At 41.3% G+C, this 25,343-nt stretch overlaps 1 long non-coding RNA gene across 1 annotated transcript in view; it reads right to left on the bottom strand.

Moving 5' to 3' along the window:
• Positions 1–1,736: 1,736 nt before the first annotated feature.
• LOC106045901 (uncharacterized) overlaps positions 1,737–25,343 on the bottom strand; it is a 41,307-nt gene continuing 17,700 nt past the window's right edge. The window contains exons 2-4 of the long non-coding RNA XR_001212984.3: positions 14,128–14,243; positions 12,118–12,263; positions 1,737–2,799 (exon numbers count right to left, since the gene is read on the bottom strand). This is a non-coding gene — a long non-coding RNA (uncharacterized lncRNA). The remainder of the gene's footprint in view (positions 2,800–12,117; positions 12,264–14,127; positions 14,244–25,343) is intronic.

Here is a 25,343-nt window from a genome sequence, read left to right as displayed (position 1 = left end):
TTGCTCAGATGAGAATAGTCTTACTGGAAGTCTATACAGATAGGAGCTATAAAAATTGGGTTTAAAATTGAATCAGGCTGCAGGAAGAAAACAATCCTTTTGTACCACAGCATAAAAGCAGGCAATTTTTTGGAACAGGGATGGGCTCTGTTCATAGGATATACATCAAAACAGCCAAACTCCAACGCAGTCCTGAAAGGATCCCATGGATGAAAACTGTTCTGCAAAATGGTGCTTTTGGGCTGTATTCATGTAGCAGAGCTACCAGTTGTCGGCTGAGCCAGCACGGCTATTTGCCTTCCTAGCCCTTCAGAGAAAGACACAAGCCAGGTTTCGAGCACCTTTGTTGCAAGGGCCTGTTACCCTCGGAATTATGAGAAGAGAGGCTTATCCCGAGCACGTGGCTGGCTGGGATCGCCTGTGGGTGAAGGCAGTGCTGGAGAGCCCACACGGCTCACGTTTCACGGCCGGTCAGCAGCAGCTGGGCAAGGTGCCAGCCACGTGGGACTCTGCGTGTGCACAAGCCGTGCCAGAAAGTCAGTAACACCTGCCTTTAAATTGAGGTAAATGGCTCTTGGTTTATAGGCATAGAGTGTGATCTGCATGGAGGCATCCAGCTATCGTCTTCTGAAACAAGGAGACAACCGGCTACCAACTGGGGAGTCTGGGCACAGGTGCACGTCTGGTCACGGATCACTCCCATGGAGACAGCCATCTCTACAACATGGCAAGCACACAATCCAGTAATTTCTTGCAGGAGCTCAGGTCTACTCTCCAGGAATCATCTACCAGAAATACGACGCCACATGAAAACCCGGAGCTGTCATTGCAGCAGAGTAAAGCTGACAACTGTGGTTTGAGCCTTATGTAGTTTTAGACACAGGCTGGAGGACTAGAGAGTTGGATGCGATTCATCTCCAGGAATATTGCTGGGAAGGTTGTCTCTGTTGGCTATTTTTGTTTACTGGCTTGGTTCTTTACCTTTGGCCCCTCTAAAATACAAACAAACTGGGGAATTAGAAAGTTGAGGACTAACAGCTTTTACCTGAGAACCCAAAAGCACCATTGCAGAATTTTATGTATCTTCTTGGCCTCGCCCGAAAAATAGGAACTTTTTCAAGCCAGATCCACACATCTACCCAACAATAAAGAATTTAAGTAAGTCACTCATGATTACAGCAAAGCTGGGAAATACTGATGGCAAAAATGTGAGACACAAAGGTGAGGAAAAAAGATATTTCTGATGAAAAATTACCTTTGAATATCACTTCAATTTATTACCTACTTCAACTGCATAAGCCTTTCAGGATATCCTAGCTGGATGAAAGGATACTGCTGTGACTAGATTTTATTGCTGATATTATAAAGGAAAAGACCAAATAAAGAAAAAGATGCTGAGATCAGGAGTAACAGCCTGAAACAACTTTGAAGAGCACTCTGCAAGTTCATAGACTCAGGTTTTCATTTGGACAGACAGATGATGGTTTGAGGTCTGTTTCAGCTTTTCTTGGTGCTAATGGGGCTGCAGATACCCTGTATTGATATCTTAGATAACTTCTAATTCACACTGGGCGTAGGCAGCTTTCAGTTTGGGATTGTCCCCCATCCTGTTTTGGCTACATCTACACAGCTCTCATTCAGCAGACCAGAGAGCAACCAGAAAGACAATGTCATCCATTACAAATACTTGGCTTCCTTGTGGACAAGCTTCAGATTGCATCTATTTCTGTCTTCCAGCTCAGTAGATCACCTCACAGACTGTGAAGGCATCAGTCATCTTTTGATGTGGAATGGTACACAGTCTAAAATACACTTGGCACAGTCTAAAATATACTTGTATTGTAGGACTTGTTGGCTTATTGTCTGAGAAGAGACTCTAGCTCATCTATAAGCACATTGTTTCAGAACAGGACTCTAGCTGAGAGTTTGCAGGACAGATGCAAATGCTACTTGCAGAGTCACAGACCCATTAGAAGGAAATAGAGCAATTAAAAGGTCTTGCCCTGAAAAATCCCATGTGTTCAAGCAGAGAGCATGTGCATCCAACACGGTATGCCCAAAACACACATTTGTGCTTGCAAACTGTGCTTACGCAAGAAAGTGCTTAAAACCTGGCCTAGGTCAAGTCTCAACTGGAAGGAATTTAGTGAAATGATCCATCTGGAGGTGTTCAACTACCAGACTCTGCTTCTGGGGTATAAGTGTTCCTGGCTTTGGGCACGCATTCACAGGCAAGTCTAATGGTGCACAGCTGCATGACACCCCCATGAGAAGACGGCTCATGTCTCACATCTGGACACCAGTCTGTCAGACCCACCACCTTGCAACCTGGCTGTGCTAGGTACACCTTTCGCGTGTTTTCCCTCAGTCTTCAATGACTTTATGGCTGTCACTTTTGATGCTATTCTCAAGCTACGTGTGACAGAAAAAGTTGCATTTTCACATGTTTACACAATATCGTGTCCAATGAAATCCCCAACACCAGCCCTTTCTCAAAAAGCTGAAAAATGACAACGGGAGATTCACCTGTCTCCTGCTTTCACAAGGTCATGGTTTTCTTCATCGACTTTGGGCTCACCAAATCGTGCTTAAGTAGCTTTCAGGACAATTCGCATGTCTGGTTTATAGTGCCTGGATTCACATCAGTAAAGCTGAGGCACATCATGCATGATAGCCATATTTTATTTTTCATACCAGCACCAGATGCCTCATAAACTGGACAGTTTGTGTACACGCTGAACCTCCTCTTTTCTTTAACCTCACCACAATTCCATCAGCACCAAACAGGCCGAAGCATTCCTGTGAAGTGACCAATTAAACCACATTAATTATTTAAAAATAAAAATAGACAGGGCGTATTTCTTTCCCCTTTATGTCCTCTGAATCAAGTGCCAGGAGGAATTTCCACCCCCAAAATGAAGATTTATTCTTTGAAAAAGCTTAAATAAGGAAAAAAAAAAAAAAGCAAAAGACAAAAATAAACTCTTCTCTTTTTGTCTTTCCAGCTAGCATTGCCTTTGAGTAAATTGGAAATCATTTTAGTGGGAGGTGATGATAGCCTGAGAGATCAAACTTGTTTGCATCGTCTCTGACTGCAGGGTGCAAAAGTCTATATTGTAACTCTCCTGTAAGAACCTGGTTTGAAGTATTTTTATTTATGAAGGGACAGGGAACAAGCAAACTATATGGTCATACCTTTAATTGCTCTTATTTAGCAAATAACGGAGTTTGAGGAATTCTCTTTGTTTCTCTTATTAAACAAATGGCTTTTTGTTTGTTTGTTTGTTTGTTTCTGTTAAAGAAAAGAAGCTATAAACAATGCTGGGAAAACAGTGTTGGGAACACACTCAACAGGCACAGATAGCCTCCTTTGTAGGACTGTGCAGTTATTAGAGGTAATACCTAGCAAGGAACATAGTATTTAAGCTTTTCAGATTAATACACATTCAGAGCAAAGCAAAAACCAGAAACCAAATACTCATTGAACAGTAAGAAAAAAATTAAGAACTGTTTTGGAAAATCCGCCAGGCAGAAATTTTGGTTAGGCAGAATCTGAGCACCTTTTCTTAGATTTATAGCAAAATTTCCACAGAATCTGGGAAATCTGACTCTTTCCAAATTCAGTGACATATTGGGAGAATGAATAATCATCCACTTGATATCAATGTCTTTGAGATCTTTATGTACATGATCTTCATAAGGTATAGTCACTCTCCCACAGCCTTACATCCAAACCTTTCTGCTAGAAATTCAGAGAAGTTTGGATCTGATGCCCTCAAGCTGTATGTGCAATGGTTTGCACTATGGACTCCCGTGGGTTTCAGTTTCCACGGGCTCAAATTGCAGAGAGCTAAGATTCATGACTGCGCTTCAAAGGTCACTCTGTTGTGCTTGAAGAGGCACACAAAGAGTTGTACAGGGAACTGGCAAACACCTGAGATGTAAAGTAAGCCTGCGCAAATATTTTACACCCAGGAGAGGTCTCATCTGAGCCAGTCAGAACATTTGAAATGTGCTACTTTTGCCTCACAGATTCAAACGCTCCTCTTGCTTTCCTTCCCCACCACAATAACTGAATACAATGAGGATATGTCCTCTTTCCTCCCTGAGCGTAAGCCAATGGAAAACAAAAGCGCTCATTCAGCGAGCATCCCTAGGAAGAAGCATCAAGAGAAAGGGGCAAGTTACAGACAACAGCAGTCTGTGTAGAACTGAACTGCTCCTGATGAGCAAATGTTGCAAGATTTACTGGAAGACATCAAATGCTTTTATGCACTCCCATTCTCCCCTTACATTTTCTTTCCCTCATCTGGCCACAGAGATCTCATTCCATCATCTTCAATTAATTCCCTTTACTTTTCACATCTCCCCGGGCTGGGTGTTGGGAATTTGCTAGACCAGGCCCATTTTATTAGTCTATTTTTGTTATTCCCAAGCTATCCCCATTTTAGTGTGGGATGTGCTCTAAGTTATGGTGCTTACAGCCAGTTGCTACTCCTTTATACAGGTCCCAGGGCTGTCTGTATTCACTCTGAATATAAGTGCTCAAGTTTTATGGGAAGGAGAAGAAAAACCCTGGTTCATTTTTCTTTCTGTCCTTGCTGCAAGACAAATGTTTAGCCGCCTTCCTGTTAGCAGCATTCAGATAACCCTCAGAGGGTAGGTTTTCAGCACAGACCGGGGGGAGAAGATGAGAGTACATATGGAAGGGTCTCCAGACTCCTACTAGCAAGACTTGCAAGGTTAATTCTCTGTGGTCTTTCCTCAAAGTTTGGCTCTGAATCTTTCTTTTTCTTTCTTTCTCCCTTTCTCTCTTTCTCTCTCTCTCTTTCTTTCTCTTTCTTTCTTTCTTTCTTTCTTTTTCTTTCTTTCTTCCTTTCTTTCCTTTCTTTCTCTTTCTTCCTTCCTTCCTTTCTTCCTTCCTTCCTTTCTTTCCTTTTTCTTCTCTCTCCTTCCTTCCTTCCTTTTCCTTCCTTCCTTTTCCTTCCTTCCTTCCTTTTCCTTCCTTCCTCTTCCTTCGTTCTCTTTCTTTTTCTTTCTCTCTTCTTTCTTCTCTTTCTCTCTCTCTCTCTCTCTCTCATTCTCTCTCTCAAAAAAAATGCATATTAATTTAGCTCATAACTTGCTAGTTCTGTCTCATGAATGTTGACCTGTTCCTTCACGTGTTCTCCAATAATGCAGGCAGATTGAAATTTTACCCTCCCCAACCTACTTGGGAATTCCAGTCTTGTTTCTATTCCTGCTTCCTCATCAAGTTTACCAAAGGTCTTAAAGAATACTGTAAACTGGCCATGGACACAGAGGAATGCATTGAATAAGCAATTGCCCCAGCTATCCAAACAAGTTCCCCCATTCTCAACCCCTGCTGGGAGTTTATGGGTCTCCCCCAAGTACAGGCGCTCTCATGCACTATTCTAGTTTTAATTTCAGTGACCCAAAGACTCCTTTTCCAGTGAAAAATTCATGGAAAAACACACAGCTGGATGGAGTCATAGGCTAATGTAGAGGATAACTGAGTGAGGACATGGTACAATGTGACATAACATGTGTTTGCTTCCCTGAAAAGACCTGGCGGGGTGAACCTCTCACCACGGATATAGGTGCCTTTTGGTTAAGCCACATTTGCATAGCTTTCTTGGTCTTCTGGGGCCCATATTCTCAGAGCTCAGAACACAGAAAAGGCTTTATCCCAAAGTACCAAGGTGTACTATGTAAAGATACACCACACAGGTGTTACTCCTTGGGGAAGCTGCAGCTGGACTCTATTAGAGCAACAGCGTGAAGGTGCCTCATTAAATCCCTGTTGTTCTGCAAATATCATCTCTCCCACAAAAGTCAGGGCTCTAGTCAACAGTGTTGGGATGTTGCTGGATACAAGGCGTTACCTTTCTCAAAACAGGCAGAAGTGTGAGCTGATCAAATTTCTGACTGATTTCCTTTGCTAGGACCATTTGTAGCTGTCACCAAACTAGTTTCAGAGCAGTGATTAGTTATTTCTCAATCCCATCAACAAAGACCCACCAGTTCACAGTAGTGAGGATGCAGTAAGACTCCTTCAATACAACAATTGAAATAACCCAAAATCATGGACCTGTGGAGGTGATGCTGTCTGTCTTCATCTGACTTCAAGCTATTGGCTTTGCAAGCCAGGTGGTTTTAGCAAGCTGCTTTCCTTGGTGATTTTTACTGAGAAGCTACTTCTCAGACATGTTTGCTTACATCCTTGCTTCGTTATGCACATTGGGAAGAGAAGATGAATTTCTACAACTTCATTCACCAGGATACATCAGCAGCTGGTATGAGTTGCCATGAATTTTAATGGATATGTTCCTTTTACTACTGTTGCTCTCAGATCCAAATTCTGAATTCAAATGCTCATATCTTCTTTTCCTTCATGACTGTAGTTTGTGAAATAAGTTTGATTGCTGGACTCCATATGAGTTCTCTTCTTTTATGGTCTAAACTTCATGCTAAAAACTCAGCATTAATTTATTTTGGCTATATGGGCCTTAACAGGGACAACCTAGCTATCAGAAAAAGAATCTCCCAAACGTTTCTGGGTGCATCAGTCCTGCAGAAATCAGTGGCAAATTAGGAATGAGATTATTTAAATCCTAAACCTAACAATCTCTAACAAGCCTAAGGATTCAGATATCTAGACTTCACTTTGTCTAGACTCACTTGACATCACAGTCCATTATCTTGGGTTTCCTTACTCTTGTTACATTCCTGCTTTAGGTCCAGGTCATTTGAAGCGTGTGACAGGATAGCCCCTTGACTCAATCTGGATGATGGATAAATTCATTTCTAAATCTCCCAGAGAGTGGGATTGTTTAGGCTGTGCAACAAGAGGGACCAAAAAAAGCAGACATGTAAGTGCAGCCCTTGAGGTAGCCAGTAGAAACATACAAAGGTCACAGTGCAGGAAAGGGTATCTTGCAGACAGCCAGGATTGTTGACTAAATATGTTGTCATTAGAAAATGTTGCTGTTCCAACCTTCTTCCCCCACATCTTTTTGCAAGAAAGCATTACTGTAAACTAAAACAAACCCAAACATTCAATAAGGGCAGGTTTCTCATGTTGATGATGGAATTTCTGAACAAATCTAGATGCTTTCAGTTCAGAACAGTTGTTGATATAGAGGATATATGTCTTGGAATGAGCGTGACCAAGTCTCAGACTAGGAGGATGATATTTTGGGGTCTTACCACCTCATTCATAATTATAAACAGTTGAAAGATCATCTTAAGCCTGTGTTGACTTTGCAGGGGTAATGGTTCCCTCCCCAGCTGATCTCTTTGCTATTTTAGTCAGCTGACTCTTTTCCAGAGAGGAGAGACTGTTTTTGTTTGTTTGTTCGGAGGGAGGGAGGGAAGAGAGAGAGAAAACCCCAAAAATCTCAACTAAATGAACAAAAACCACTACAAAAGGGTTTGGGTTTATCCTGTGGTGGGACATGAAAAAATTTTTGAAGTCTCAGAAAGTTTCACAGAATGAGAAAACCATTATCTGAACAGATTTATTTGCAAAGAGACATTCAAGAAAAAATGAATCTGTATTAGCTTTTTTTTTTTTTCCCCAGATTATTTAACTCGAAATAACTTTGACAAGTCCATTTGTTCCCAAGGTCATTAAACTACCATCTTACAGGCACTTTTTTTTTTTTCTTTCTTTTTTCTTTTTTTCTTCTAAGATTTAAGTCACTAACTTCAGTTCCAAAGTGAATTAAGGTAAACCAGATGGAAGCCACATTAATTCCAAATGAGACAGTCTATCCAGGGGTTCAGTGCAGTTTAACCACCAGCTTTAAATTCAACCCACTAGTTAATTCAGGTGAACCATTCTGCATGCCTCTGTGTAGGCAAAGCTGTTCCCGGAGCGTCTGACAGTCTACTGAAGTTCAACAACATGCGATATCCTTTCCTGCTTACTTACACCCTGCGAGGAATGTGGTCTGGAGCCAGCACTAGTAAATTATCAAGTAGTCAGCAAGATCATGTCAGATTCTTGTTTGCAGCCATTGTTATTCCCTAAGGGTAGATGGTGGTAACCCTTGTGCCTTCATTGACCTTTCTGATGATTCCTGTCAGACTGTGTCACCTTACTCACTTTTTCTTTAGGATATATATATGCTCTACTGGCTTTTCTTAGGCTATCTGTAGAACTTGAGTCTGTGTATCTCACCGGCACAGAGCCATGGTTGTTAACCAACGTTTTGTCATCTTCAGTAAGAGCTTAAGCATCTGGCATTGCAACAGTGAATCTTAAAACAAAAATGAAACACATCCTACAGCTGTGGGATGCAAACCATTCTGACTATCAAAAGTCTCCCCATAACCTGTGGCTTTTGCTCATGAGGTTTCTTGCGCTTATCTCAGAGCAGCTGTCACTGGTCAACATCACCAGACAGACCAGGCCTCAGGATCAAGAGCTTTTTGGTGTGGGCCTGCGCAGCCTGTCAGATTTCCTGTTCAAGGCTAATGCCATAACTGAGTGCGTTAGACCTTGATGTGGCACATCTCAGAGGACAGCCTGTTTGCAGTGGCGCATGGCTGAACTTGAACAGTCCCCCACAGGTCAGGATCACAAGTCTCAGACACGTTTTCCTTACACTACACCAAGTCCAAAGGAAATCAACTTAGCGTTCCGGCCTGCTAGTGCAAGGAAACATATTCACAGCCTCTCTTTAAAGTTGTCCCAGCAACATTTTCTACTCCCCCATCTACTCTCCTTTTCTTGAAAAGCAGAAAGTTTTGTCAGATAGAAGCTCCCTTGGGCCTGCGGTATCAAATCCAAATCTTGTTTAATAAAAACTTGACACATGAATATATTAGCAGATTCTCTGAATAATGACTCGTGTCTCTCATGTTTGGTTTCTGTTTAATAGTCTGCCAATTCTCATTGCTTTTCAATTTTTCCTAGGTGTCACACACTTTCTGATGACGGGATAGAAGCTGGGGTCAAAAACTGCTTCTTTAGTGAGGTGGGATATGAAATATCCAGGAAAAATGTTGTCCATCTTTCAGAATTCAGATCTTTGTGTGCCAACCAGGGGTGGTCACAGGGTAGACACAACCTCAGTCTGAACTGTAGAAGGAGAAATATCATATCAGCTGGTCCCAACTGGAGCACTAAGCTCTCTCTCTCTCACTCTTTTTTTTTTTTTTTTTCTCCTTAAGAATTTTACGCTCCTGATTTTAGGCAGGGTTAAGCAGTAGGACTGCTCTGTAGTAAAGAAGAAAGCTATGAGATAGAATTGCCTAGTTTGCAGAACTATATCTGATAATGAAGGAATGGATTTAAAAACGAGGTCTTTCAAAATACAGAACAAAGAGAGGAAATTCTTCTTTTCTGCCTGAGCCTGCAGAGCATTGCACTGTTCGGGCTGTGGATCCCTTGGTTACCAGAGGTAATCCCAAGCATCACAACTACAGCTGAGAAAAAATTCTGAATCTCCAACCCTTGGGAAAGTCTGACATTTTCAAATTTGCTTTAGGTTCCAAAACATGAGGTTAAAGAAAAAAAATCCATAATTCTTATTCTGTGGAAATGTCAAAAGCTATTTTTTTATTATTATTTGTAAATGTCAAAATATCCTGCTTTGACATTTAAAATGTAAACAGTGAAAGCACTTCATCCCTGAGATGGCCTACATAGGATCCCTTCCTCTGAGGTCCTACCAAGACTTCCTGTCATGCTTCACCAATGCATTGCCTTCTGGGAATTGTGGTCCCAGGCTATATATTCTCCTGTAGGCTAGTAACCTCAATGCAGTTAATAAAATGTAGAGAAGCCAACATCTAGAGAAGGAGAAAGGGACTTATTGAGAAGGAGTGACCCAGCTCAGCAACTCAGTGCCAGAGGATGGAGTCTAGAAAGCCAGAAGGGGGAATCCCAAAATATCAGTGCTGCATCTCCATGTGTCCCACCAGATGTCCCATCATTGCACATCTGCATGGTGGGTCAGATTACTGGGCAAATTCCTTGCCTTCAGAAAATAGCAAGGACTAAGCCATTTCCTTTTTCTGAGTAAAGTTAACTGAGAAAACATGTCAATGGAAACTAATTCAGAAAAAGAAGCTATTCCTTGCTGGATTTGGACAGCAAGAAAAGTGTGGGAGAAAGACTTTTTTAAAGCTTGCATGTTTTACCTGGCATGAACTGCTCACTAGTGAGCTGTAGGATTGATTTGTATAGTATCAATGACTATGAAAAACACAACTGCGGACAGGATGGGGATTCATCCCATCTGAGTGTAAGTGCCTTAATTAAAAAGCTGAAGACTTCAACCCAGTGCGCCAAGGCTCCATCTCTGTCCACAGCAGGAAACTTCATCCCCAGAAGGTGCAAGACCAAAGCAGAAAGCTGCAGCTGAGCTGGGTGGAAAATGTAGCAGGTGGGTGAGGAAAGCAGGTCCCTTGAGTAAGGATGGATTCACATTTGATCTTCACTAGAGTGCAGCTAGCTGTGCCATTAGCACTTGACTGCGGGCTGCCATCAAAAACAAATGAACGGACTGAGCTTGTAACTCGGAGCAGGTCAGGATGATGTGAAGGAGAAGCAGGAGCATCTCACTTGTTCACATTGCCTCTCTGGAAGAGGAAGAAGCCATCCCCTATTTCCCAAGCAGCGCCTGCAGACTCCTCCAGCCCTGTTCCAGCTGACCTCCAGCAGGATGATGGGCCACCAGAGGCCCAACGAACGCCAATGGCTCAGAGCTGTCCGCCAGCAGAACTAATGGCCCAGGCCTTGCTGGCGAGAGAGCAGAGAGCAATAAATGTCCCAGAGATGCTGCTGAGTCGATGCGTTTCCTGCACGCAAGCTGCACATTGTAAAAACTGAGGCTCGGATTCTTTTTCCTGTTTGCACTGGAGCAGACCGCAGAAATTGCACAATCCTCCAGGCCAGACCCAAGGTGAATCGTGAGACGATGGATTCCAAGGCAATATTTCACACTTGCTGAAAAAGCGATACAGCCCAGGGGAAGGGACTGTAATTAGGGAGAGCAGTGACAGCCCACAGACAAAGTAGTTCCATAAGCAGAGGAAGAAATGAAAGCTCGTTTCCAAAAGCTCTCGCTTGCATGGATTCTCCAGTGCTCAATAAAAGGTGTGATCCCCAAGCAAGAGAGTCTCTCTCCTTTCTCCACTTGCTTATTTTGATGAAATATGATAGGCACAATATTTTTAGGCGTTCTCCCCTGCCTGTCAGGTTACAAAGCTGCTAGCTGGAGGTTGTATGGGCTGACACATAAACAACATGATCACATTAAACTCAGTTTCCTGAGGAAGCCACTCTAGAGTAAAAGTTTTGATTTGGTGGAGACATCTGCAGGGGTGATGGGGAGGAGAGTAGCAACTTTCAGAAAAATAATGGGAGGGTTAAAAAGAAAATAAACTTGCTTTTTCTTTCTTGAAATGTCTTCTGGAGGGACTTTTCCTGAGGGCTTTCTAAAATGTTTTTTGTTGATGTGGTAAAAAAGGAGAAGGGAAAGCAGGATAATAACAGCAAAACATTTATGGTAAGGTTTGTATGTTTCTCAACAAATACAGATGGACAAATAGATAAATGGATAGATAGAAATATATAAGAAGTTATATAACTCTAAGATATTTAAAACTAAAAAGTCATCCAAACACGAAGAATAGAATTATTCAAAAAAGATTTGCCTCATGTTTTGCACAGCCTGGAAAGAGCTGCAGAAGCCCTCCTCCACAATAGTAAGCTTGCTCAGCAGCTACAGTGCCTGACTGTGCCCCCAAGAAGGGCCAAAAAGTCTCTGAGAAATGCCAGATCATTATATGAAAAGTGATTTGCTATCTTGATCCTGAAATGTCATTGTTTTCTCCATTCCTCCTACTATGTAAAGGTCAGACATCCACAGATCTGCTTGGGGATGAAGTAGTACAAGGACTCTAGAAGTCCTCCTTTACTACCATCTTTGCCTCTCTTACTCTTCGGCCCACAATGCTGCTAGCACTTCTACTGCCTGTGCATCTATACAGCCTGTCTGCAGCTCTAAACTTCACCTGGCAGGTGCAGAGAACCAGAAAAAAAAATCGAATGTTGTGCTAAGATAAAAAACAGGTGCTCATCCCAGTCTTGGGGGCTCATACCTATTGTGTCCTCTTCCAAGCCATGGCTATCCATTCGCGCAGGGACTGTGTGCCACTCAGTGGACAGGGGAATGCAGAGACTGGTTTCTGAGCCCTAGATCTGAAATCATGTGTCCTCCTGGAGCATGGCTGATTGCACACCTTCCCTGAAACATAAGGCATGCAGCAATGTCAAACCAGAAATGAACACGATGGTGGGAAGAGGACTGATCTAGCATCATGCTTGAGATTAATTTCAAAAGTATTTTGTACCGTTCTGGCTGTGAATGGATGGACCTCAGAAAATACAGATAGTAGTTGACAATGGTTTGAAGTTGGAATTCTAGACAAAAGATTTTCTCCTGTCATCTCTGCATGCCTAAAGTGCCATATACTGTATCCTGAAAACCTATTTTTGGCAATGAAAAAACTTGAAGTGTCTCCCTCTCTCCAAAAAAACCCAAGAGTAGACGAAAGAAAAGTCTCTGCCAGAAACCATGATGGGACAAATCTCCAGATTGCAGGAACTCTGGGGATAAAATGATTGTCATAGATGTCAACAGGCCGTCTTTGAAAAAATGAAAGGATTGTGTATGACCAACACAAGAACCAGTGTTTCCAGTAACAAACTGAAAACTGGAAAGTTGTTGGACAGGGTCAATGAAAGCCCTCTCTAGAGAGGCAGTTTCTGAAGAAAAGGACTGATGCTAATACCTTACACAGCCTCTCCTCTTGAACGGGAAACCTTTTTGATAACTAATTCATCACATATGACAGACACATTCAGAGTCCCTCTCTCTCTCTCTCTCTCTCCCCCCCCCCCCAATCTCTTTCCCTTTCAATGTCTGTAAAGCCCAGCTCTTTTGCACTGAATATTTGCTTTCAAGAGTGCCTTGCTAGAAATAAGTAACAATTTTGTAATAGCCAAGCAAATACCCTGGCTCCACATCGCCCTTCCAAGACTCAGTGTGAACGTAAACCAGATGTGATCCCAACAAAAAGGCATCCTCTGATGTACCAGATGGGACTCCTTCATCACTTTCCCATTGACTAAATATAGTTGGGGGGAAACAATAGTACCAACATAGAGCAGTGAGGTCGAGTGATATGAAGAAGGATTCTTTCATTTTTTTCCAGAAGCTAGTGACAAATCTCTGAATAGACATGTAGTGGGAAATCTAGGAGCAAATTTTCCCCATTTTTTGCCCTATATAATTCTTCTGTCTGGTTGGCCATTATGGACTGCAAAGTATTTCCTAGCTTTGGTTTTGTTTTCAATAGCAATTTTCATCCCCATTTCAACCTTAACTGCTATTGTGGGTCTTTGCTACTGCTGTGCTATAGACAACAGCAGCAGCAGGAATTTTAAAAATAGAGCAGGAAATTTAACAACTGTAAAAAAAATTCTTACCCCAGAGAGCCATTGTTTATCCTTCTTCATGTATGCTAGCAATAATTATACTAAAATCTGCTTAGGAAAAAGGTCCATTTTACATCAGAGGAGAAAATGTATTTTTTTTCCTCCTAAACTGAATAAAACTGAATACAAAGACTGTTTCATTAAATGTGGCTTTCTGGTAAAAAAAAAAAAAAAAAAAAAAAAAAATAAAAGGAACAAAAAGTCTACCCATAAAAATTAGCATTTGAAAAAAGCCTTCTCCATCCAAAAATCCAAACAACTGAATACAAACTGTGGATCTCTTCCTTAAAAATGGGGGAAAAAATCCAAGTTGACCTTAGGTTTCTCTGTGTTATACAGGGCTGCTGGTTGAGAGACACGCCACAGGACTACCACATACTCCAACCTCCTGCATGTGTCGTCCAAAGCAGGAGTACCAGGCTCATCTTTGCTGTATTTCTCTAGTCTACTCTTACTGATGAAATTACAGGTTTATTGTGGGCATACACCAGCCCTGGCGAGCATGTGCCCAGAAATAACAGTGAAGCAGTGGGAGGTCTGTGGCTGAGGGGAATGATACAGCATTCAAATAGCAATGGCAGCCTCGCAGACTCAAATCGATATTTACGTACCTTCTCAGCCTAAAGCAGCTTTTCACCATCACGTTGGCAGAACATTTCCCAGCTCTTCAAACAGGACTTTAAGGGTTGACGAATTCTCTTCCCATTTCAGAGACAAATTTCACCATCTTGTAAGACACAATGCAAAATCTTTTTGTTGTTTGAATGGAGGTGAAGGTTTCACCCAACATAACGACCTCTCCTTGAAATGGCTTCTACTGCACTACAGCAATTAAGTTCCACTTTGGGTGAAATGATTCATGCTTCAATAAATTCAATTTCAACACGACATAATTATGGTGAGTCACATAATCACAGATTAATCACAGCACCTCCCATTTAGCAGTCAAAACAGTGGAGGATTCCAAATGCAATGCATATGATGCTGCTCCACAGCTTTTGCTTCACTTAATTCCATTTCTGCTTTATAGGTTGATCTTACCCAAGCTCACGAATGCTTTAAGGGTTGCACATAGATGTGTAAGATAGCAGGGAGAATTCTCTTACTGTTTTACACCTGGAGAACGAACCTGAAAGAATGAATGCTGCCAATATCAGTGACTTCAGCAAGAACCTGAGGATCTCCTGCTTGCTACTGAGCTTCCCTTGACAGGATGCATTGTTAGTGAGGATTGAAGATACCCTGTGCCTTCCATAACTGAGCCCAAGTGGTTTCACAAAAAGGAGAATGTTAATTCCCATGAATTCTTCCACTGACTTTGTTCTTCAGAGCAGTAGGGGATGGGAAACATCTCCATGCTAACATCTGATCATCCTGTTCCTATCTGACATTATCAGGATACTTGAAAACATCTGTTAGGACTTTCCTCCTGCTCAGTGCTGGCCCTGAGCATCTTCTGTCTACACTGGCTCCTGTCTCACTTGAGTTATAGTACTGTCTCCTTCTTTCTCCATACTCCATTTTCACTGCTACTGAATCTAGAGACTGCAACAGGATCACTTAGTAGAGCCTGTGCTCAGATTGTCTCATTTGAACATCACTCGTAGCCTCACGTACACTTGCCACAAACCAATGAGGGGGAAATTCCTTCTTTGTGATCAGACAATTTGCGGCTGCCCTTTACCAGACCTTGGGTAGGAACGTATGCAGTGGTTTTTCCAAATGCTGTAACCCAACTTATTCTGTGTGACCAGCTTATTTTGAATTGCTGTTGGATCATTTTATGGAATTGTTTTACTTTCAAAGCTTTCATTCTCCAAACCGGTCCAAAAGGGGTTTATTTTCTTTTGCTTTTTATTGCATTTATTTTTAAGGTGCGAGTGGTGGTGGTGGTGGGAGCAGGGCAAGAGGGTGTGTTTTTTGACAAGAAAAGTAAGAGGGAAGATTGCTTTTTGACATTTTGTTTTGTACCACCACTGATCAGTATAAAGTTTGACAAGCTGATTTTTTTTTTCCCATACATCTTGTGAGTTTTCTCTAGAATTCAGTTTGGTTTTAAAAGTTGGCTAAAGGATCTGTGGAGCGGGTGGGGTGTTGATGGAGATGCTGGTAAATTAACATTGTCAGCAAATTAATAAAACCTTTAAAAGAAAAGGCTTCAAGGGCAAATACAAGGTTTCTTTAATCTTTTCTCTCTCCCCCCTCCCCCCCCTTCCCTTCAAGAAATACTTTCTTCCCCTTAAAGAATCAACACATTGATTCTTCTCTTTCCCTTCCCCTTTTCTTTTTCTTTCTCTCTTTTTCTTTCTTTCTCCTTCCTTCCTCCCCTTTCTTTCCTTTCCCTTTCTCTTCTCTCTCTTTTTTTTTTTTTCCAGAGAAGATTAGCATATTTTTCTGGACACAAAAGAAAGACAAACAGTAGAGTATAGCATTTCTGAAGAATTAATAATGTTGTGACAATCAGCAGGTGAAGGTGAATTGACCGGAGCTGAGGCTAGATGTGTGCAGAGGAGCAGAGAAGGAACACTGGGTAATTCATTTATACAGCATGAGTAAGCATGTGTGCAAAGCAGGGTGCTGAACAAAACAGCATAGCCTTGCAAATGGCACAAGATGTGAATGTGAAGTCTGACTGGGGCATGGCTGGCCCTTCAACGATTCAGAAAGCAGAGACCCACCTCAGTCAGATAATCTGTATCTATGCAATTCGCTCGGCACCAGAGCCCCTGAGGTGCTGGCTCCCTCCTGGGGCTTCAGGGACCCAAGTGGTCTGCAGGCTTCCTTGCAGCCATGGCCACAGTGCCTTTCAGAAGTGATTTGTGTGGTGGCCACAGCCAGAGGTGCTGTTTGGTACCTCCACACTGGGAATTTCTGAATTGGATGGGAAGAAACCAGAGGAAGTTTCCAACTGACTGTTTATACTCTCCCGCCAGCAAGCGCAGGGTGGGGTTTTGAGTGGAGAATGTTGCTCAGGACAACTGTAAGCCTAAAAAGCCACATTTATTCCATGGCTTGAGCCTGTATCCACAGTCCCAGGAGATTATATTACTCACAGAAAAAGCTTATTAAAATCTCCCATGCATCATAAGATATGCCACCCAACAGGAGGCCATGATTCTGTCTCAGTCTTAGTGGCAAGTGAATTGTAGAAAAGAGGTGTCCAGATATGACTGTATGCTCCCAGAAAGGCCTTCTAATTTCCTCGCTTTTGCAGGCTACAACAGACCTCCACGCAGAGGTCTGCCTTGGAGATGTGGCCTCAGTAATCCCATGGACACAGCCTCCTCTCCAAGTTAAGTCTGATCCAAAATTAAATCTAAGGTGGTTTCAGAAGCACTGTGCAGCAAAGAGGTCTAATGTGGTCCTTGAAAGACAAGATGCTTATTTTTTTAAAACTAGAGTTGAGATGTCATTCCAACTAAGCTGCATAAATTCCATTATAAACAATACCATGTGCCTCTTGAGTCCTCTATTGTAATCATTTTATGGATTATTCCCCTTTGTTTCTTCCCAAATCACTCACTGGGACTGTTGCACTCTACAAACCCATTGCATTACACCTCCAAGACAGCTACCTCCTAGCTGAGATAATGATAGTGACAAAAAGACCCCACTCCTCAATGTGTCTATGGAGCCAATTCTTCCATCAGTTTGACTCAGTTTTGCCCGATGGGACTTTTGGCCCATAAAACATTTTGTGTCTACTTCCAAGTCACAGGTCCATACGAACTGAAACAATTCTCAAAATCCTTGGAAGTGGGTGGAGGGTGGTACACAATCACCAAGCCAGCTCCACAGTCCAGTATCAAAAACAAGAGCAGACCTGGAAAAATATTACAAAACTCTTCCACTGGCACCAGCGGGTCAGTGTCATTACAGGCAGCGGTGTTGTTCTCAGATACTATTTCTTTGGCTTCCTTCTCCTTTTTCCTCTCCCTCCTCTGAAGCACATTTTCTTTCCCTTGTATTGCACGGTAGGGTTGTATCCCTGGAGATTCACAGCGATGAGGAGGAGTAGGCAGAGATCAAAAGCACTTCTAGCTTTGAAAAGATTATTCCTGGCCTCAAACCAAGTATGGCAAGCTCCAATCCATCCATCTTATTCAAACAGTGTTTCAAAACTGGTCACCCAACCCTTTTGGATACTGCTTCCCTTTCAACTTTATATGGCACACAGAATTCTTTGATTTTACCTTTTAAAGCATGGCACCAAATTCTTTACTAGTGCAACGGGCTGCTCTTATTTTTTAAACCTGATGCTGCAGGCTTCTGTGGTGTTTTCAGTCTTTCTCAGCCTCTTTCCAGGCCAAAATCTCTCAACTGCTTTACAAACCAACTACACCTATTTTACCTTGGCTCATTGACCCTTCTAGAGAAATAAATCTAAAAATGTTCTCTGTATTACTGTGGAAATTGTCCAGAAATCTAAAGTACCAAACAAAAACAAAAGAGCCAATGATAATTACAAGAAGTTGGCCAAAAAATGGACATGGTCTGTTTAGAAGAATGCCAAGATCTACAACACTTGTCCAAAAGATCATTTAATTTTAAGAGCTGGGTGGGGATAGTATTGTCAACAGCGAAAGATGCATGAGTTGAGTAAATTCCTAGTGTATATAGAATGTACTCTACTTTCAAACAACTTTGACAGGATGAATATCACACAGGAAGGGATCAACAGGCTTCATCTTGTCCATCTCTGAATCACAAGTTTAGACAGTCACAAAAGGAATCAGATGTTCAGGAGTATGCTCCTTGGCTGTAAGCTATGAGACTTTCAAAAATCACAAACTGTTTTCCTTTTGTATTAAAAGTGTTCTTAGCTCCAACCCTTCAGAAGTAGGAAGTGCTTAGTAGCCCAGCCATCCATTCATGACTGTTATGACTAGTTAAAACAAAGAGATTTGGTTGTCTAGTTCTATCTGTGTATCACAGTGCATAAACAAGTGCAAATGGAAGACATGTCTCAGTGTCACATCTGCTGGATAAAATAGTAGAACGCATCCTGCAAGTTATTCCAGAGAGACGGGTCACAGTCTGACCATGCACTGGTGTGTTTGGAAAATGGATGATTATCCAAAATTGCCTAGCTTTTGGAAAACAACCAGAAAAAACTAAATTGCTCAAGAAAACAACTCCTCTCTCAAATTCAAAATGTTCTGAATGGATTAGGAAGGAACAACATCAGTTAAACCAGTCATTTTATTTCTCCCATATGCCTTGGAAAGTAGTAGGTCATGAATAACGCTTTGTGGATTTTAGGGATGAGATGTGCACACATATCTTGTAAGGAGCACCAAGAACTTTCGGAGAATGTAAAAACATTTTCAATATTTAGGCTAAGTGCATCTAATATGTGGCTTCTCTAAAGACAGTAGCATGTTGAGAAAGAGGGGTATCTGTGGAAAGCAACAAAGCATGGGCCAGGCTAACACGATACTGCAAGAGTATGGAGAAGGCCATTCACTTTCTACATTTTTTTTTCCACGCAAGATAAATCCGAGACATTTATAGCCAAAAATTTAGCTGAAAAACAAAGATAGACAAAAGAGTATGGTCTGGATAGATAATATTGAAATAGCCAATTATTTGCTCCTGGCTTTCCTCAGCTCAGCACACAGTCACAAAAACAGGAAGATAGAACAACAACAAAAGTAATTTCTATAAGAGACTGGATTTATTAGCAGCAGATAAAGACATTATTAACTACTGTCATTAAAGCTTCAGTTTGCATCAAGCAATATCTGCAATCCAGTATGTCAGAGCCCCACTAAGACTGTTACAACAGAATCAGCTGAGCTTTTCATTTCAGATTGTTTTCCACCGGGAAATAAGGAAATAAGAAAAGAAAGAAATAAGGAAATAAATAAATAAATAAATAAATCACATAAATAAGCATTATTCGTGCTAGATCACTTTGTAAGATTTGTCTTAGCCTATTCAACTACCAGTAAGTCAATCAATACCCTGGCATTTTTCCCAAGAGAATTAAACACAACCAGGATGCAGAGGTCAAATATAATTTGTTCAGAAGGTTACTGTACTACTGTGAAACTAAAACATCTCACATAGTCCTGTTCAGTACCAGGCAGTTCTTAGTTTTAAATTCTCTGAATCTAGGCCAGACCATTAGAGCTATCTGATTTGACTGCCTATATATTTCATGAATACAAGGTACAGTTTTTTCTCCCAGTCACTATCTAGTAAAACCCATTAGCACTGCTCAGTGAAACTGTGTTTTCTAGAAAGATACTCAAGTCTTATTTGGAGAAGACAAGGCATGAGAGAGAGTTCACTGTTTCTGGAGGCAGATTACTCCAATTAGCCTATTCTTCTCCCTTCCCCCTCACTATTAAATAATATGCCAACTTTTAAGTCAACTCCAAGCTACTGATTCTTGTTCTGCATTTCTCTGCTGAATTAAAGACCTCTTTAGCAACTGCTATTTTTTCCTTGGGAAGGTAATTATAGAGTAATCAAGTCACCTCTCATCTCCCCAGTTGCCTTCATGATTAGTTAAACAGATTGATTTCTTTAACTCTCCCATGGTGCAGGGATTTCTCCAGACCTAAAATAATCATGTGGTTTCATTCTGCAGTCTTGTTTTTCGTGTCCTTTCTCAGGTGTGGATTCAGAACTGGATGTAACAAGCTGGCTTCAGTAAATGTCATCTGAAGAGGTAATATCATCTGTTACCATATTACTTCTCTTTCAACATACCCTATGACCTCAACCACCCTGTTTAACTTGTTTTCATAACCAGAATGAACAGCCTTTTTCTAAATTCTATCTTAAGCTAAAACATTTGTACCGATGGATAGCCTTTCTGTAGGCATGATGTACTTACTGGCTTTCCCTAAGGCAGAAACTTTTACTGAAATATTTTCATTTGAATTTACCAAGTGATTGCTTTCACTATAAATCATTGCTATAGCTATGTTTTTGTCACCCAGTATCCTTCATCAGCAAGGATTTTACATCTATTACCAAATCAGTGATGAAATTACATATCCGAAATGAGCCTCATCCTAGAAGAGCAGCACTAAAAATGCAGTCATTCAGTCTTTTCCCATGGATTGAAATTTTGAGATCCGTCAGTCAATTTTTAATTTGTTCCTTCTGCATATATTGTTCAATACTCATTTATTTTAAATCAAAATACGGAGCACTAACAATTCAGTAAAACTAATGACAGTAATCCAAACATATAACATCTCTAATGAGCTCTCTAATGAGCCGTGTTTAATTAACACTGCTATACAGTAACTAGATTGTGATTGTCATTTTCAGAAACCATACTTAGAAGTTTTGCTTAATATTTTAAAGGATTTCTGTCTTCTCACTGAGGACGCAACTGCTTTCCTGTGATGGGGAAGTTTTTTTTTACATCAATACCCATGTGTTTGGAGGGCCCACACCAAATTCTCCATGGCCATGCCTGGCTCTCAGCTGTGTCAAATATCAAATATTAAATCACAAATCTTTGCCACCTTGTTCTAACAGAGGATGTTGGATGGCAGTGAGAGATCAAGTAAGTGGGAACAGTACTAGTTTTCCTGCTGACTTATCTCATTCCTTGGAGTCAGACTTAAACAGTAGGGTACTCTACAGAAAGACACCAAGGTTGTTTGATGAGACCTTTGTCCAAAATGGTTTGCTTTTAGGATATTTCTTCCACGATTCTTTAATCAAGCTATTTTACATACCACTTTTTTTTTTTTGTAGCACTGATACCAATTTGGTGAATTAATAGCCCTATGAGGGCAAACAGAAAGGTTGAAATAGGTTCTGTTGGTTCATCAGAAGTGAGTTCCAAGGAAGAGAGACATTAAGACAGTGCCTGGACCTGAAAAGATGCTACAGCATTCAAGTTACTCTATGAAAGGCTATCACATTTTCTCACTAGGAGTGAAAGGTTCACTGTAAAAAAAAAAAAAAAAAAAAGGATCGGTAAATCAAATAATGGTAATGGATTAGCACTGAAAGATCTCAGACATTTCTTATTCAAGATTAAAAAATAATTATAATTAAAAATCTGACAGTTGAGAAACTGACAAGAATATTTGCAGGAAATCGTTCAGAAGAAACTGAGAAAACTGCCTTTTAGATGCGTGAATTCATAAAGTGACTGTAGAGCTTGAGAAATGAGGATAGTTTGGTTTACACGGTAAAGAAAAGAAGAGGGAAAAGGGAGGTTGCAGGTTCCTTCCAGTATTTTATTCCTTTTCTGTTTATAGCGCTGAATATAATGCTAATTCTACCAGATTTTAGCCCTGTATATAATGACAACCATACCAGCTGCTGAAGAGAGCACAAGGCAATCTATGCCATAGGAACCTGTGAACAAGAAGAACTGGACCTCCCTCAGGTAGCAGAAAGGAAGACAAAGGCCCCTGCAGATTTGTCATCATGCTAAGAGATCTCTGCACAAATAATTCATTCATGTTGTGGGAGTGAAGCTGATGATCAACGCTCATTACTCAAGCTGGTGAAAGACCCAAAAGTGAAACAAGACACTGGGGAGGGTGAAGCTGTGATGATCTCTAGGAAATGATGAGAAAGAGCATTTTGATTGCCAAGACAGACAGCCCCAAGGATAGTGGCAGGTGATCACTTAAAGCTTATTGTGTAGACAAAAGGGAGACACAAGCAGAGCATCCTTTCCAGCAAAGTCCAATCGAGAAGGCTGCTCTACATGATTCAAGAGCAAATACTGGCACTCTGCAAGAATCCTTCCTGTATGTAGTAGAGCTCTGTTCTCTGCATGCTGCCATACCACACCAGATAACCATCTCTGTTCCTTGTGCCATTCTCTACTGATGTTAGACCATCAGCTTCAGATAAGAGGCTGCCTTGCTACTAGAGACTATCATGGGAATGCAGAATTACTTCTGTATGAAAGCTGCAAGGTGTCACCATGTTTCACTCTATCTCTCTCTGAGGAAATGAAGGACAGCCTTCGTTCAGTTACTGCCCGTGGTGGTTTAAGTACTCACTGAAGGCCAGTGACTTTAAATGTAGCAGACTTTCCTAAGCACCTAACCATCTGTTCAATGCTTTTGACAATGTGTTTATGTTGTCAGTCACATAGGAGAAAAAAATCAAAGTGCTTCATATTTTTTGTTAATAGAACATGTTGAGATGACATTAATCATACAGACAGGGAGCCTTCTACTCGTAAGTGAATACATGCGTTAAATACTAGGGCTGTTAATGGACCCTGTTTCTGATCACTGCTGTCATAAGTGATAACAGGCCCGAGGCCAATTAAACCACTTTTCACATTTTTCTTAAGGCAAGGAAGCACTGGGAAAGGATCCTGGCACCAGAAACAGTGCTGAGGTGAGGGGCTTAGCGCTGCTGTAACATGATCTCCGTCTGCTCAGATGCTTCCTCACTCCCCTCCACTGCTCTCTACCCAAACGCCTGTTGGGAGCTCAGCGTGGGCTTCTCTTCTTTAAGGACAGCACAGGCAGGAGCAAGCATGGAGCAACTGAAATGTGGGACTCGTGGGAATGAGGTCCCCACTGAGGAGCAGAGAGGTGACCAGCTGCATTTGGGCACTTGAGCTCAGCACTGTGTGATAGTCCAGTTGTGACCTGGAAGCAGCATGGATGCATTTTCAAAGCACTCCTGCTCATAAATAGTGTCTTATCTTTATATCTAAAAGACAAGACTTCTGAGTATTTGACTGGCATCCCACAGAATGGCTTGGGATGTTCCACATTACCAGACAAAATTTTCTGTTTTCCTTATGGACAATATTGTCAGTGGAAAAGAGAAGAAGATGCATTCAAACAAGCTTAAAAACGTGGTCACCCTGTATTTGTAAGATCCTTGCATGTAGCTGGCAGTAATAAAAGGCAAGCTATTTTTCAATCTGTAGGCATTTGATATTAGTGTATTTGTATGGTAGCTTGGACTATGTTGGAGTTTGAAAGCTAAGGCCTTAGTCACGTAATGCTCAGCACTGTTCAAAACCTATGCATATCCTCATTCAGTCCTTTACAAGGTACCATCTTACAGATTCCAAGGCAAAAGCAACTTGAGATAGGCAGCTATATGGATCCAAGCACTTCTCTACACTCTCCTCTCCTGCCCTCCTCCCAAATTAAAGATTATATCTGCCAAACAAACTCCGAGTTGGGATGGTAGCTAGTTTCGCTGGTATGAGGAATGCTGAATTTTTCAGCAAGTTGTGAAAGCTGAAGTCCTTGCCAACTTTCCTTTAAGCTTTTTAGACCCAGTGTTTGCATTTGCTTTCTGTTTCAAGTGGGCAGAGATGTGACAGGCTAGCTAGGGTCTCAGTCCCTTTGAAAATCCTGCATTAAAGCAGAATATTAAGCAAACACTGGAAAATGATGGGAATCACTTGCTGATATCTACCTCCTTGATCTGCATGTCTTGCATGTATTTCCAAGCTGTAACTGAATATAAATCAAAAAAAAATATATATAAAAATCAAGAAAGCTATAGAGTCAAACACTCCTCTTTCCTTATATCAGATCAGTTTTAAAACAAAACAAAACAAAACAACCAATCCCCCCCCAATTTTACATGAGACACATTTTAGGTTTGTTTTTCTTGCCTTCCAGGTTTTGAGCTCAAATTCGTTGTTTGAACTAATATAAACTGTTTCTCTCATGAAGGTTATACCCCCAGAGGTCTTCAAAATCTATTGCAGATTTGAAGAGTCTATTTAACCTTTTCTGACATTTAAAAGAAAACAGAAAGCAAGCTCCTGCCAGCTGAAAAGTGAGTTAAAGGAACCAGTCCAGTTTGTGTCCAACTGGATGAAGAAAGGATAGTCGAATTCCTTCCATTTTACACACAGTTAGTCATGAAATTGTACAAGAGAAAAAAAGAAAAGACAATAAAATACCCTTATTGTAACAGCTGAAGCAAACTTTGGGTAACTGTCAGCAGTGAAATGTCCAGAGAGCATTTGTACCATTCCATTTCATTAAGCTGAAGGGTGGGATTGCAGACTGTAAAAGATTATAGCAGAGCTCTTCAAAAATTTACAGCTCACAGTGCAGCGGAGCACAGGGGAAGTCTCCCTTTCTTGTGTATGCAAGAGGGAGCCTGGGTTTTGTCTCTCCAATGATGATGATGTGTAGAAGAAGGAGGTTGCCAGAAGCACCAATGGAAAATGAAATGTGCTCCGTGAACACTTTTTTTCTTCCCCGTGGCCTACAAAATGCATTTATGCAGTCCGTTTTATTTACTTCCTGAGCTCTTGACTTTGTGGGCTGGATCAGGACAGGAAGCTTATGGTTGGTGTTCAAGACAACATCAGATGCTTTGACGGTACGATGCATAACTGCAATGAATGCCTTGGAAGGGGGTACTCTTACCTAATTTCAAACAGTGTGACCAGCAGGAGCTACTCTGTTTTGTACCAGCCGAGAATCTCGCCCCAGGATCTTCACTGAGCTGCAACAGGAAGTTTAAATTCTGGGTAAAATAGCAATATGTCTACTGGAAATGCAGCTCATTACAACAGAGCGAGTATACTGGGAAGCTATGTTGTTTCTCAGAAATCTCTTTGGTTTCAGCGCCTTCCCCCTTTATACGAGAGCATGCCCCCTTATGTCAGTGCAACTCTTAATAACGTGCTGTGGAGTGAGAGAAGGTTAGGATAACAGTTATTTGTCAGCAGAAGAGGCACAAGGCTGGCAGGTGAGAGGGTGAGAAAGAGAAGTCATTGTAGATGTGTTAAGAATCTAACAGCCCTAAATACTTTTACTGGTGAAGATGGCTATAGCAGCTAATTTCCTCTGGCTCCTTTTCACCTATGTTGATTCACCAGAATTGCTGGGTTGTA

The sequence above is a fragment of the Anser cygnoides genome, chromosome 6 (assembly GCF_040182565.1).
Source record: "Anser cygnoides isolate HZ-2024a breed goose chromosome 6, Taihu_goose_T2T_genome, whole genome shotgun sequence".
Taxonomy (NCBI): Eukaryota; Metazoa; Chordata; class Aves; order Anseriformes; family Anatidae; genus Anser; species Anser cygnoides.
This window is presented reverse-complemented; position numbering and strand designations above follow the sequence as displayed.